Source organism: Pteropus vampyrus, unplaced genomic scaffold (genome assembly GCF_000151845.1).
Source record: "Pteropus vampyrus isolate Shadow unplaced genomic scaffold, Pvam_2.0 Scaffold46, whole genome shotgun sequence".
In the NCBI taxonomy this organism is placed as follows: Eukaryota; Metazoa; Chordata; class Mammalia; order Chiroptera; family Pteropodidae; genus Pteropus; species Pteropus vampyrus.
This window is the reverse complement of record NW_011888827.1, coordinates 5537614-5548996: the sequence shown is the minus strand read 5'-3', so window position 1 is coordinate 5548996 and position 11383 is coordinate 5537614. Positions and strand designations below refer to the sequence as shown.

The 11383-nt window shown below is 40.5% G+C and overlaps 1 protein-coding gene across 1 annotated transcript in view; it reads right to left on the bottom strand.

The window, feature by feature from the left end:
• ABLIM1 (actin binding LIM protein 1) overlaps positions 1-10504 on the bottom strand; it is a 206277-nt gene extending 195773 nt beyond the window's left edge. The window contains exon 1 of the mRNA XM_023530076.1: positions 10485-10504. The gene's annotated coding sequence lies outside the window, so the exon portion shown is untranslated. The remainder of the gene's footprint in view (positions 1-10484) is intronic.
• Positions 10505-11383: the final 879 nt, after the last annotated feature.

Sequence of the window (11383 nt, the reverse complement as noted above, 5' to 3'; positions counted from 1 at the left end):
ATATGTGTGTGAGGCTATGTCTGTACTCTATTCTCTTCCATTTCTGTATTTTTGAAAATCTTTCCACAAACACTACATGCCATTCAGATTTACTGGCAATCATTGCTAATTGAAAAATCTTTACAGCATTCACTTGGAGAGCAATCTTTCGCTATTTGGTCTCTGCACAATACAATCCAAACTTCCTACCATGGCATCCTCATCCTCGTCTCTGGAAACCTTCATCCTCACTCACTATGCTGTCGTCACAGTGGCTCCTTTCAGTTCCTTGAACGTGTTGCACTTGGCTCTCATATCAGGGACGTCATACACACTCTGCCAGGCAGTCCGTATGGCTCCCATATCTGCCATGTTCATTCCTGTTTATTAATTATGCACCAGTTAAATGCCACCTCCTCTGTGAGGCCTTCCAGTCTAAATTAGATTCTCTCCCTACACTATATATTTTCTCATGGCACCACAATTTATAATTATACAATTATCTGCATAAAGTCTGTCCTCCCAAAAATCATCAGAGCTGGGACCATATCTACTGTTTCCCAATTACCTTGCCACCTATGTTTAATAAGCACTTATTTCTTTGATTTTCATTAAAAATTAAATCCCTCGAGTTGCTTTTTAAAATTTATTGAAAATGGCATCACAAGCAAAACTTCAGGCAAATGTATTCAGAGGAAAAAAATTTTAAAAATGAGGCAGGTTAGATGGTTAGCAAACCACGGCTTATGAAGGACCTTCTGTTTGCACCTTTGGTACCGGTCCTTAATAATAAGTTGACTAGTTGCTACTTTAAATGCACATTTTAACTACAGAATTCTTCTCATAGTCTTAGCCACTTTGTATTCAGGGAGTCGAAAGGTAGTAAGAAAAATACTTTGCACTTAAGAGTTGGGTCTGAATCTGCCATGATTTGGGCAAGACACTTCTGTAAGCTCGTTTTCTCCTTTGTAAAATGGGATAATAATCGTGTCTCCTTCCCAGAGTTGTTGAGACAATTAAAGAAGAAAATATGACATGTAAAGACTTAGTACATGTGCATGTCACATAATAAGCCCTCGAAAAATTTTAGCTATCTTAATTATTGTTATTCTTCAGGTTACTGTGGATGTGAAAGAGGGAGAAAAGCAACAAATTGTCAAAACCTTCAAAACTGGAAATTTATATGAATGCTCTGAGAGTCATAAAGAGACTAAAAATAAACTTTTCTTCTCCATAGAGAGAACGTCAGCAAGTTTCCTGGCAGGTCCTTGACTTAGTCCCTCTCCAGGGCTCTCTGATGATGTGAACATGTGCCTCTTTCTATGGCTCTCACATGATGGCAGGAAGTCGCTCTATCTGCTTGGGGATGACTAGATGTTCCCCGGGTCCCAGGGGTATCCAGGTATCCACAGTCATTGAAGAGCTGTCATCTCTGATAAAAGGCCCCATGTTGGTGACTCCCAGGCTGAAATCTTCACTCTAATAAAATAAGTACTGTGGGATAGCCACCAGTCTGCACATTTATTCACAGACGTTCATTTCTTGAACGCTTGCAATGACTTTATACATTAGATACATGTTTTCACTTCCTGAAGATGCCTTAACAAAATACCACAGATTGGTTTGCTTAAACAACAGAAATTTACTGTCTCACAGTTTTGGAGGCTAGAAGTCTGAGACCGAGGTGTCAGCAGGGTTGGTTCTTCCCGAGAGCAGTGAGGGAGAGTCTGTCCCAGACCTCTCTCCTCCCCTCTGGTAGCCTCAGGTGTTCTTTGGCTTGTAGCTGGTTCTTCCTCTGAGTCTTTAGGTCACTTCCCCTCTGTTTGTATCTGTCTCTGCGTCCAAATTTTTCCCTTTTTATAAAGATACCAGTCATACTGAATTAGGGCCCATGTTAATGAGCTCATCTTAACTCGATCGTCTGCAAAGACTCTATGTCCAAATAAAGTCACATTCACAAGCCCTAGAGGTTAGGACTTCAGCATTTTTTGCAAGTACGCAACTCGGCACATAACAGTATGAAAGGAAATTAACTGAAACAGAGGAAAGAGAACTTCCCAAGGAAAGAAGGGAACGTAATGTATGTAACAAATTAAAAGAAAACCTAAGATAATAATCAGTGAGAGTGAATTTCTGTGATTATGTTACCTGGGAAAATGGTGTTTTTCCATGGAACTCAGAGGATTTCAGACTCTTGTGTCTGCAAAATCTCTCAAGAATTCTTTCTAATTGTATTGCTAACCTCAGGCACAATGACTAGGAATGCAGAATTCTAAGTCCTTTCAAGGTGCAGCTTTATTTTAATTATTTGTAGGCAAAATCAGGAGGGAGTTTAGTTACCTTGGGAAAAATCCTTTTGCTTCTGAGGAGACTGGCTCCCTCCCTGGGGAGCCCGGTTGCATTGACACACTGTGGTCTAGGCTGACAGCTGCTGCTGGCTCCTGAGCATCATAAAGGAAAGAATCACAGCTCTTTTTCCTTATTGTATCCAGTTCCCAGCACAGTGACTGGTGTAAAGAAGGAGCTCAGTAAAGAACAGTGAAATGAGGGAAATAAAGCAATACCTTTCCGACTCCCTTTTCTGTGTTTCTTTCGACATCTCCACCGGGGAAAACCGGTGAAGATGAAAACCAAGGAAAACCAAGAACTTCCTGAGAAAAATATGAGTTTTAAAAAGCTTTTTAATAGAATTAAGACTCTTATCCAAGGGGCATTCCTTCTTTCCATCTTTTCTAAAGCTATATTCAAACTCTTCAGCATCTGGATTTCATCAGCAGAAATCTGATTAAAAGTGCAGGCTACTGACAACAAGCTGACTGTAATTGAGTAAACAGACATCAAAGATTTCAAGCAAAAAAAAAAACCCTTTATTTTCTAACAGTATTCTAAGCTTTTTTTTTATCTTCGAATATGGAGAAAAACACAAAGACTGCTAAGTGAAATACAACTGAGGTGGAAAAATACTCACTTGGATTTTTTTGGTATTTTTTGATTAATCATTAAAAATAAATCATCCTTATTAATCTCTTTAGTTTCTTTATACAAATCGAGATCACGGTCAAATAAAAATTTAAAGTGGCATAAAATCAAATCACTTTAATTAGGTATTTCTTTCATTTTATTCCTAAATCTTTTCTTCTCATTCTCTAGCTAAGCAAAAACATTAACATTCTTAGTAAACATGTTTTCAAACATGCTTTTAGAAGCAGAAATAATGTGTAGCAAGTAATGCTTTTGAAGACCAATGAGTTTTCATTCCAACTGAACCACATTAACCTGTTGGAAAATTTGTCTATCGAATGACCATACCGGTTTTTTTCCCCCGATTTCCTCTCTAAAATATATCTTTTTAAGCTAAACTAATTTTTATGCCTTCGAAACCATTGTTCCGTTTTCAAAAAGTCTTCCAGAGTTGACTCTTTCTTATGTCTCTCAATATTCTAGGCTGTGATCTATACACTGATGCCTGCCGTCTGCTTTCGTAAGCAGAGGTTCCAACGGAACGGTCCTGTCCATTCATTTATGCATTGTCCTCGGCTGCTTTTGTGCTACGATCACAGTTGAATAGTTGTAACAGAGACCATTTGGCTCACGAAAGCTAAAATCTTTACTGTCTTCTTCTTTATAGAAAAAGTTTGCTTTAGGCTAGTCACACAAAGTGTTCTATTTCTTAGCTTTTTGCTCGATAAACATCTTGTTCATTGGTTTCATGTGTAGATGCTTTCTCCAAGTATAGTAAGGTCAGAATTATCCTTTTCATCAAAAATGAAAAATGTTAGGTTAATTGGACATAAGACTTTTTACTTTGATGCGTTTCGGGAAGTGTTCATTCGCGCCAATGCTACTGCTGTGGCATAGAAGGTATGGTAGATTGCATCAGTGGCCCTAACCATCACCCCTCCTTGTATGCAAGCCCTTCGCCATTCAACTTTGCAGTGCCCTCCCTCTTTGAGACTGGGCTTGACCATGTGATTTGCTCTGGCCTATACCACAAGGAGGAAGTGACAGCGTGGCAGTCCTGAGCTTAGGCCTGGAGAGATCACGCATGTTTCTGCTTGCTCTCTTGTCCTTCTGCTTCACCGTGAAGAAAGCATGGCTGAGACACCCTGACGGTCCCAATGTAGGGGGCAGAGCTATCCCCAAATACGAGTAAGCTCATCAAACTGCCCACCAATTCGGCCCAGAGCAGCTGACCTCCAGAAAACTCTGCAGACTCTTGAAAAATGGTAAATGATTGTTGTTTTAAGCTTCCAAATTTTGGAATGGTTTATGAAGCAGCAATAGCTAATTGATACAAGAGTAACCCATCTTAAAACACCGCTAATACATTTTCTTGGAATCTTAAAGGGGAAAATGAAAAGTTGTCATAGTTTTTTAGTGACCTGGTTTTTATGGGACTATACTCTTAAAGGTAATGTACATAAATATCCCTTGTTGGCCAAATATCAGAAAAAATCAAATAATCAGTAAGAATTTAGTGAGTACCCACCATGCACTCATTACTAAGATCTCTGAAAGATATAAATATCGTAGCTTCTAATAGCAATGAACTTATAATTTTGTTGTAAGAGATGAAATAAGATGTGAGATAATTAGAGTATAAGATGGTAACTGAGTGCCAAAACCGACGAGAACTTTGAGCTTTTGGTTAAACACGGTGCTGTGAACATGTGTTTATCTCTGTGCCTTCACAAAACCCCAAAGAGAGCACGAGATGTCAACAATTTTGGAAGCTAGAAAGTGAATGAATGCCATAAGCGAAGAGGGAAAAGCTTACGTCTGACCTGGAGGGGACACGCCGATGCACGGTGAGTGCGGGAAAGCCTGCTGGAGGAGGCACCAGGCACCGCGGAAGGCAGGGATGAAGGATCAGACGGTGAACGAGAGGATGGCTGACAGTCTCTATGGGAAAAAGTGAAGCCTCCATTTCCCCTTTCCTTCCTCTCTCTGCCAGGAGACAAAATTTCGCTGACACTGTCTGATGATGACATGAAATGCTGTGCCAACCTGGAAGATCCCTAGTCCCTTTCCTTACATGTGGAGATGGGATATGAGACCAGTGGTGACTTCTTTCAACTCTTTTTAGCTGTTCGTTCTGATACTTAATTCCATTTTCTAAATAAGATGATTGCGTGGCAACTTCTTGATATATTTTTTCTCATTGTAGACATCTATTGATTTACTACAAAGGAAAGTTAAGATTTAATTTTTCAACACTCCGCACAATAAATAATGTATGAAAATCTGGAAATGTCACACTAAACCTTTAAAAACCATAATGTGTCATGTATCAGAAGAAACCTTTGAAATAGACGAACAAATTGGTGCACTAGGAATAGGGAGGAACGGGTCAAGGAGTTGCCAATTATCCAAATAAGCCTTACAATGCTATTGGACTTTTTCACTCAATACATTTGTATTGAGTGTCTACTATGTGGCAGACAATGTACTAGAAAGATACTGATCTATAGTGATGAACAGGTTGGACAGTTTCTTCCTGCATGGAGCCTACAGTCTAGTAGATGACTAAGGCCAGGGAGAGGGGATTATCAGTGATCTCGAACATTTTAATAATTTTGATGTGACCATGCATTCCATACTCACTGCTCCTCTGGTGTTCTAGGGCAGAGGTCAGCAAACCATGGCCCTCAGACTGTTTTTGTCTTACTCCAAGCTTAGAGTGGTCTTATTTTTGTTTGTTTGTTAATTTGTTCTTTATTTTTAAAGGAGAGAGAGACAATAAAAGAGAGAGATGAAAAGAAGGAAGGAAGGAAGCGATGAAGTAAGTAAGGAAGGAAGTAAGTAAGTAAGTAAGTAAGTAAGTAAGTAAGGAAGGAAGGAAGGATGGAAGGAAGGAAGGAAAAGAGAGAGAGGAGGCGGGGGGAGCACGGGGGAAACAGTAGCAGTAGTGACAGATCATATGTTCTGTGAAACCTAAAATCTTATCATCTGGCTTCTTACAAAAAAATGTTTGCTGACTCTTGCTCTAGGGGCTTACCAGAACTCTCTTGAGTACTCTTAATTATCTCTCCAAAATGGGTCAAATTAGAAATGTTTCAAACCTTTTAATAGATTACAAGTCCATTTAACCATGAAAAATAAAGAGATAAAAAGTCCCACTTAGAAAAGCCACATTCTGTAACAGAAATGCCATAGTTTGGGTGATTTTAGGAAATTAAGACCCAAACCTTTAGAATCCTTGGCTCTTATTCCTTTGTCTTCCATTCAGTGGAGAAGACACTACAATATCTGACTTTTAAAACTAGGAATATGCATTACATTGATGAAAATAAAATGAATAAACAAAACTGATAATAGTAGTTATCCCTAGGTTTGGATGGCAGTCCAGGCGTGCTTTTGGCTTTCATATATTATTGGAAATTTTTATAGTCAAAGCTTACTCTTCTATGATTCGTCTAATTGAAAATAAATAACATAAATCACACACATTAAAATACAATATAATAAACAAACCAACATTGAGGTCTTGGATTCCATAGCACCACGCAACAATATGAATAATTTGGAAGCATCTGGATTTCTCAGGTGGAACTATTAATTGCTAATTGTATAACCTATTCATTACTACATGAGAGGCACTGTGCCATGGGTTTCATAGATATCCTCACAATCCTATAAAGCAGGTAGTATTATTAAGGCCATTTTATAGATGTGAAAAGTGAGGCTTGGAGAAATTAAGGCACTTGCCCAAGGTTACACGGCTAGCAGGTATCAAAGCCAAGATGCGAACCAAAGGTGTCCGTCTCTAGAGCTCAAGAGCTTAACACTGTGCCCAGAAAAAACATGCTTTCTTTCTGCAAGTCCACAGTTATACACTTGTATTTTTTAAAAAATGACTTTGAAATGCACCAAAGAATAGTCATTTTAGCAAGGGGAAAATAAATCCTCAATCCCCGTGGCTCTGGCATTGAGGACAGGGCAGAGATGGTCCCTGAGGGCCAGAGGCACGTGGCCCCCAAGCCAGAGCTATGGTGCGAAGTGACCTGTAGTCAGTCTGTGCCCTTGAATCCAGTGGGATCATCTATATCCCAAGGAGCCCCGGCCAGCATACCGAGCTCCTTAGCTGACTACATCCTCATACACCTTGTATTCTCATATTTTCACTCCTCACCCTGCGCAGGTACTTACTGATTTCTCCAGTTGGTTAGTTGCCCAGCACATCTTTGGCACATTCATGTCAGTGATCCTTCCAAGATTATAGAGTCTGATACTAGAGATTAATTCTGAATTGTACCTAGCTCAGTGTCTGCCACCTGCTAAAAGATGCTTAGTAAACTAATGATAACAAACAGAATGTTAATGAGCCTCTCCAATGCCAAGTCCGGGAGGGCTCTATGACACATCAGCACACCTTCCCTGATGAAGCTACCAATTAGAGACAGACTATTACAGTGAGGATGCCTTTAAAGTACAAAAGACAAATGAAGACACGGGTGAGGCCAAGAGCCTCTAAAGCAAAATGGCTAATTAAATTCATGAACCTGTACATACACTTGAGTGTTCACAGAGCCAGAAACACCTTATATGTGAAAAACAGGGAGAATAGACCATTGAAACCATTTAAAAATCTTCAGTGGAGATGTGCTTCTCACAAAATTAATACCACTCCACTTACATGACAACTTTTCCAAGAGCACTGTGTACCCCACTTCACCTCTAAACCGCTTCGATTCCCACGTCGGCATGAGGTATGCTTTCCATCCCACTATAAAGGAGAGTAACGCCAGGCCTGGGAGTGCCTGTCCCATTAGGATCCTCAAGGCGCCCTGGTGTGGTCGCGACCCCGGGAAGCCTGTGAACATCGCAGGGGAGGGGAGGCTCACACTGACACTCCCAAGGCCTGCTGTGTTGTTAACTGTTTTACGCGAACCCGATGCTCAGTGCTCCTGGGACCCGTCTCACTGCTTGGGCATGAACCTGGCAATGTCATGCTCTCATTGACCCACCCCCTGGTCACCGACCTTGGTAGGGCTCAATTGCAATGGCAGCTGGGATGGCCTGTTAAAGTGGAAAACCTGTCCAGCATTCCATTCTCTCATACGAAACTCAAAAGGAGTGCTCATCGGAATGTTGCTTTTTTTTTTTTTTTCCCCTTTTGGAAATGAATGGCCTTTAGTGATAAGTCTTGCTAAATTCCAATATTCTGAATTAATACCCTAGCTATCACTCCAACCTTTAAAGTATACTAATAATAGAGAAGTACATGTCAGCAGTTAGATTTTAATATAAAATAAAAGGTGTCTCATACCCCTAAATTACTATTAATTACATGCAAACGCTAGCTCTAAGCATATCCATTAGAGCAGAAGGTAGTAAAACCCTATATCAAAGTCTTACATCAACAGCCCTCTGCTTAGCTAATGCCTTCGAGCTGTGCCAGGAGAGAAAGGACAAGAAGATGTACTCTCACTACAGAGGGATAGATGAGCAGTGAAAGCGTCGATGCTTTAAAGCATTCAGGACCCAGCTATGAGAAGAAGAGACAAAATTTCAGCATCGTCAAACTTATTCATTATATATCCTTTCAAAATATTCTTCTAGTTTTTTTTTAAAAAAGGCAATTAAAGTATCTTGTCAATATTCCCTAGGGAGAGTACTTTTAAAACAATGCCGAGTAAATACCTTATGTTTCAAACATAAGGTGGGGCCCGTTTTTAAATCTCAGAATAATTTGCCAACTTCCAATTTAATTATGACTGAGATTCAAGTTAACTACTGAGTGTTTCGGAGATGTACTTTCTGTAGGTTCCAGCTGGCAGTTAGTGGAAAGATCCCAGATACCTTAAAAATACACCATGGAGAAGAAAAGAGGAGAGTAGTAAAAAATGGAGAAAAGAAATGAAATGTCTTGTCTTTCCACTTCGACCACTAAAAAAAATATAATCAGATATATGACTTACTCTGTTTACTTATAATCACTCTGCCATGTAAGATTTTCCTAAACCTACTCTATCCTTTCTGGAAATCAAAACTCAAGTCCACTTTTTCTTATAGTATAAGGAAAAGAGGATTTCAAATTTATTCAAATAGAGACACACAGACATGTTTGGATATTCTAATTTTATCTCTAAGACCCCTTTCAGTTAAGAAAAGCTATTAAATCATTGTTTCCAACTCTAAAGATCAGTAATACATTAATACTAATTAATATGCACAGTGTTTTCATTGCAATTCAGATTCTATCTTCCAGGAGAACCCAGAAAGTGTCCAAGAATCTAGAGGCCTTTTGTAAACATCAGGTGACATTACACTTTAGCAAGGACAGGAGAGGAAGAAGTCGGGGCAGAGTTTCTGGCTTACTGCCCACAAGGGGCCATTGCCAGCTTTAAATTTTATTATTCTGATGTTTGTCAACGTTCGTCTTCCCAGTAAATGACTGAGGCAGATCGATAAATATACAACCATATTTCCAGATTTTTCAGTCAGCATTGTTTTTCAAAGTAATGTTCACTTACAGGAGAAAATTTTTATGGCACAAGAAGCCACCATGAATTATTCATCAGTCACAGAGTGTGCCAGCCGCCAGCTCCTTTGTACCTCTCAGCAAGTGCGTACATGTGAAGTGCAGCATACCTAGCCTCCCAGTTCTACCTGTCCTGGGTAGGAAAGTAAACCCGAGCTCACCGGAGGCCCTGCCAAACCGAGAAAAGCGGGCACTCGGAAGCGAAGGCAGGAGGGTGCAAAGTGTATCTGCCTTACATGAAATTGCCCACTAGCTTACTTTCCAGAAACCAAAATAAATTATGATCTCTTATCTTAAGGGGTCTAGTATCAAAAGATACAGCACGAATGGACACAGTCTGCTGATTTCAATGGAGCAGCTGGCAAGACTGTGCTGGGCTGTCTCTGAGGCTGTGGTGCTGGCTGGCAGTCCCCAGGGAATCTGAGCAGGATGTGTTGGGCCACTCCTGCAGCCAGCCTCACTCACCAGGGAACAAACTTTCCCGGCAAATACAAGTGTGAGGGGAGCATTCTAGGGACAACATCCAAATTCAAACAAAGCACCCAGCATGCCCCACCCATGAGGACAAAAACTGCGTCATAAGGAGGACGAAAGAATTTGTCTCAAAGTTATGTTAACACAGGACTGTCATGAAAATGGGAGATGAAAGAAAAAGAGCACATGAGCAGAAAATCACAGGTGTCCCCCACAGTCACCGACTCCTTTCGAAGTGCTCCAACAAAAAAATAAAACGAATTGCTCCAACGACCAATCTACCTAAACTTAATTTAATTTAGCTCTACTCCTGCTAAAACAGTCATGTCTATATTAAAAATCTCATTATGTTAATGGTATCGGCATACATTGATATATAAGATATTCATTTCATACAAACACGTCGTGCACATAAATAGTGTTAACACTATAATAAGCGTAAAACTATTGTAAGGAATAGAAAAGTCCCCGCATCTTTCCCCATCTTTAAAGACATGGCCTGTGTCAGACAGCACATAGGCCAAGTTTACAAAATGGATGGTCAAACCTTGGTTGTCTTCGATGACATGATGAGGGTCCATGAGCTCAGTCGGTTCCCAGGTCACTGACATTCACAAAACTCTGAGATGTCAGAGTTGCTTCACTAGGAGGCTGGCACACGGTGGGACCACGGCCACGGAAGGAAAGGCTTGGCCCCTGGCCTTCCTCCCAGAGTTTGTGGGCTGAGTTGGACTCTGGAGAGGGGTGTGCCACATGGAGGGTGTGCCACAGTAGCTCAGGAAGAACAAGGAGTTTACCGCACGATTCTAGGTCCTTCCTCACTCACAGAATCCTCAAACCCTTCTTCTCTTCCCTTACTCTGTGTCCTACCAATTCTAAAGACTGCTCTTAGGAACACATCAGTTCACTGACACCACACCTGCAGAAAACTGCCCTTTCTAGGAAGCCACTGTTAAAACACGCCCAGAATGGTCCTCAGGTTTCTCTCTACTCTGCACAATCCAGAATCCAGATTTTGGTCACTGTCATTTCACAATAACTCGAACACATGAGATGAAGAAAGAAAAGGATCAATTTTCTCAAGCCTTCTGTCTCCTCTTTTTACTTAATGAATTATCATCTCACCAGATGGGCTATTTATTACTCTTTTTAAATACTAGGATTTAACAGAAGTACTATAACTTGGAGAGGCTCCTTTTACTATCAGCCTGGTTATTCGTTCGGCGTGGCTTGGGATGTTGTTCCCTGACAAACTGCTGGCATGAGTCAAGTCACGGATTTTGAGCCCTTTTATATTAGGTACAGGCTGTTTGAAAACAATGACCTCATCCGGAAAGGCTCAGGAAAGAGGCATTTTTCCCTTTAGTTGGTAATGCCCTAATGCGGGGTAGGATTACCCGCCACCCACAGTCCAACTTTTCTCCCAGTTATTTTTGAACACCCAGG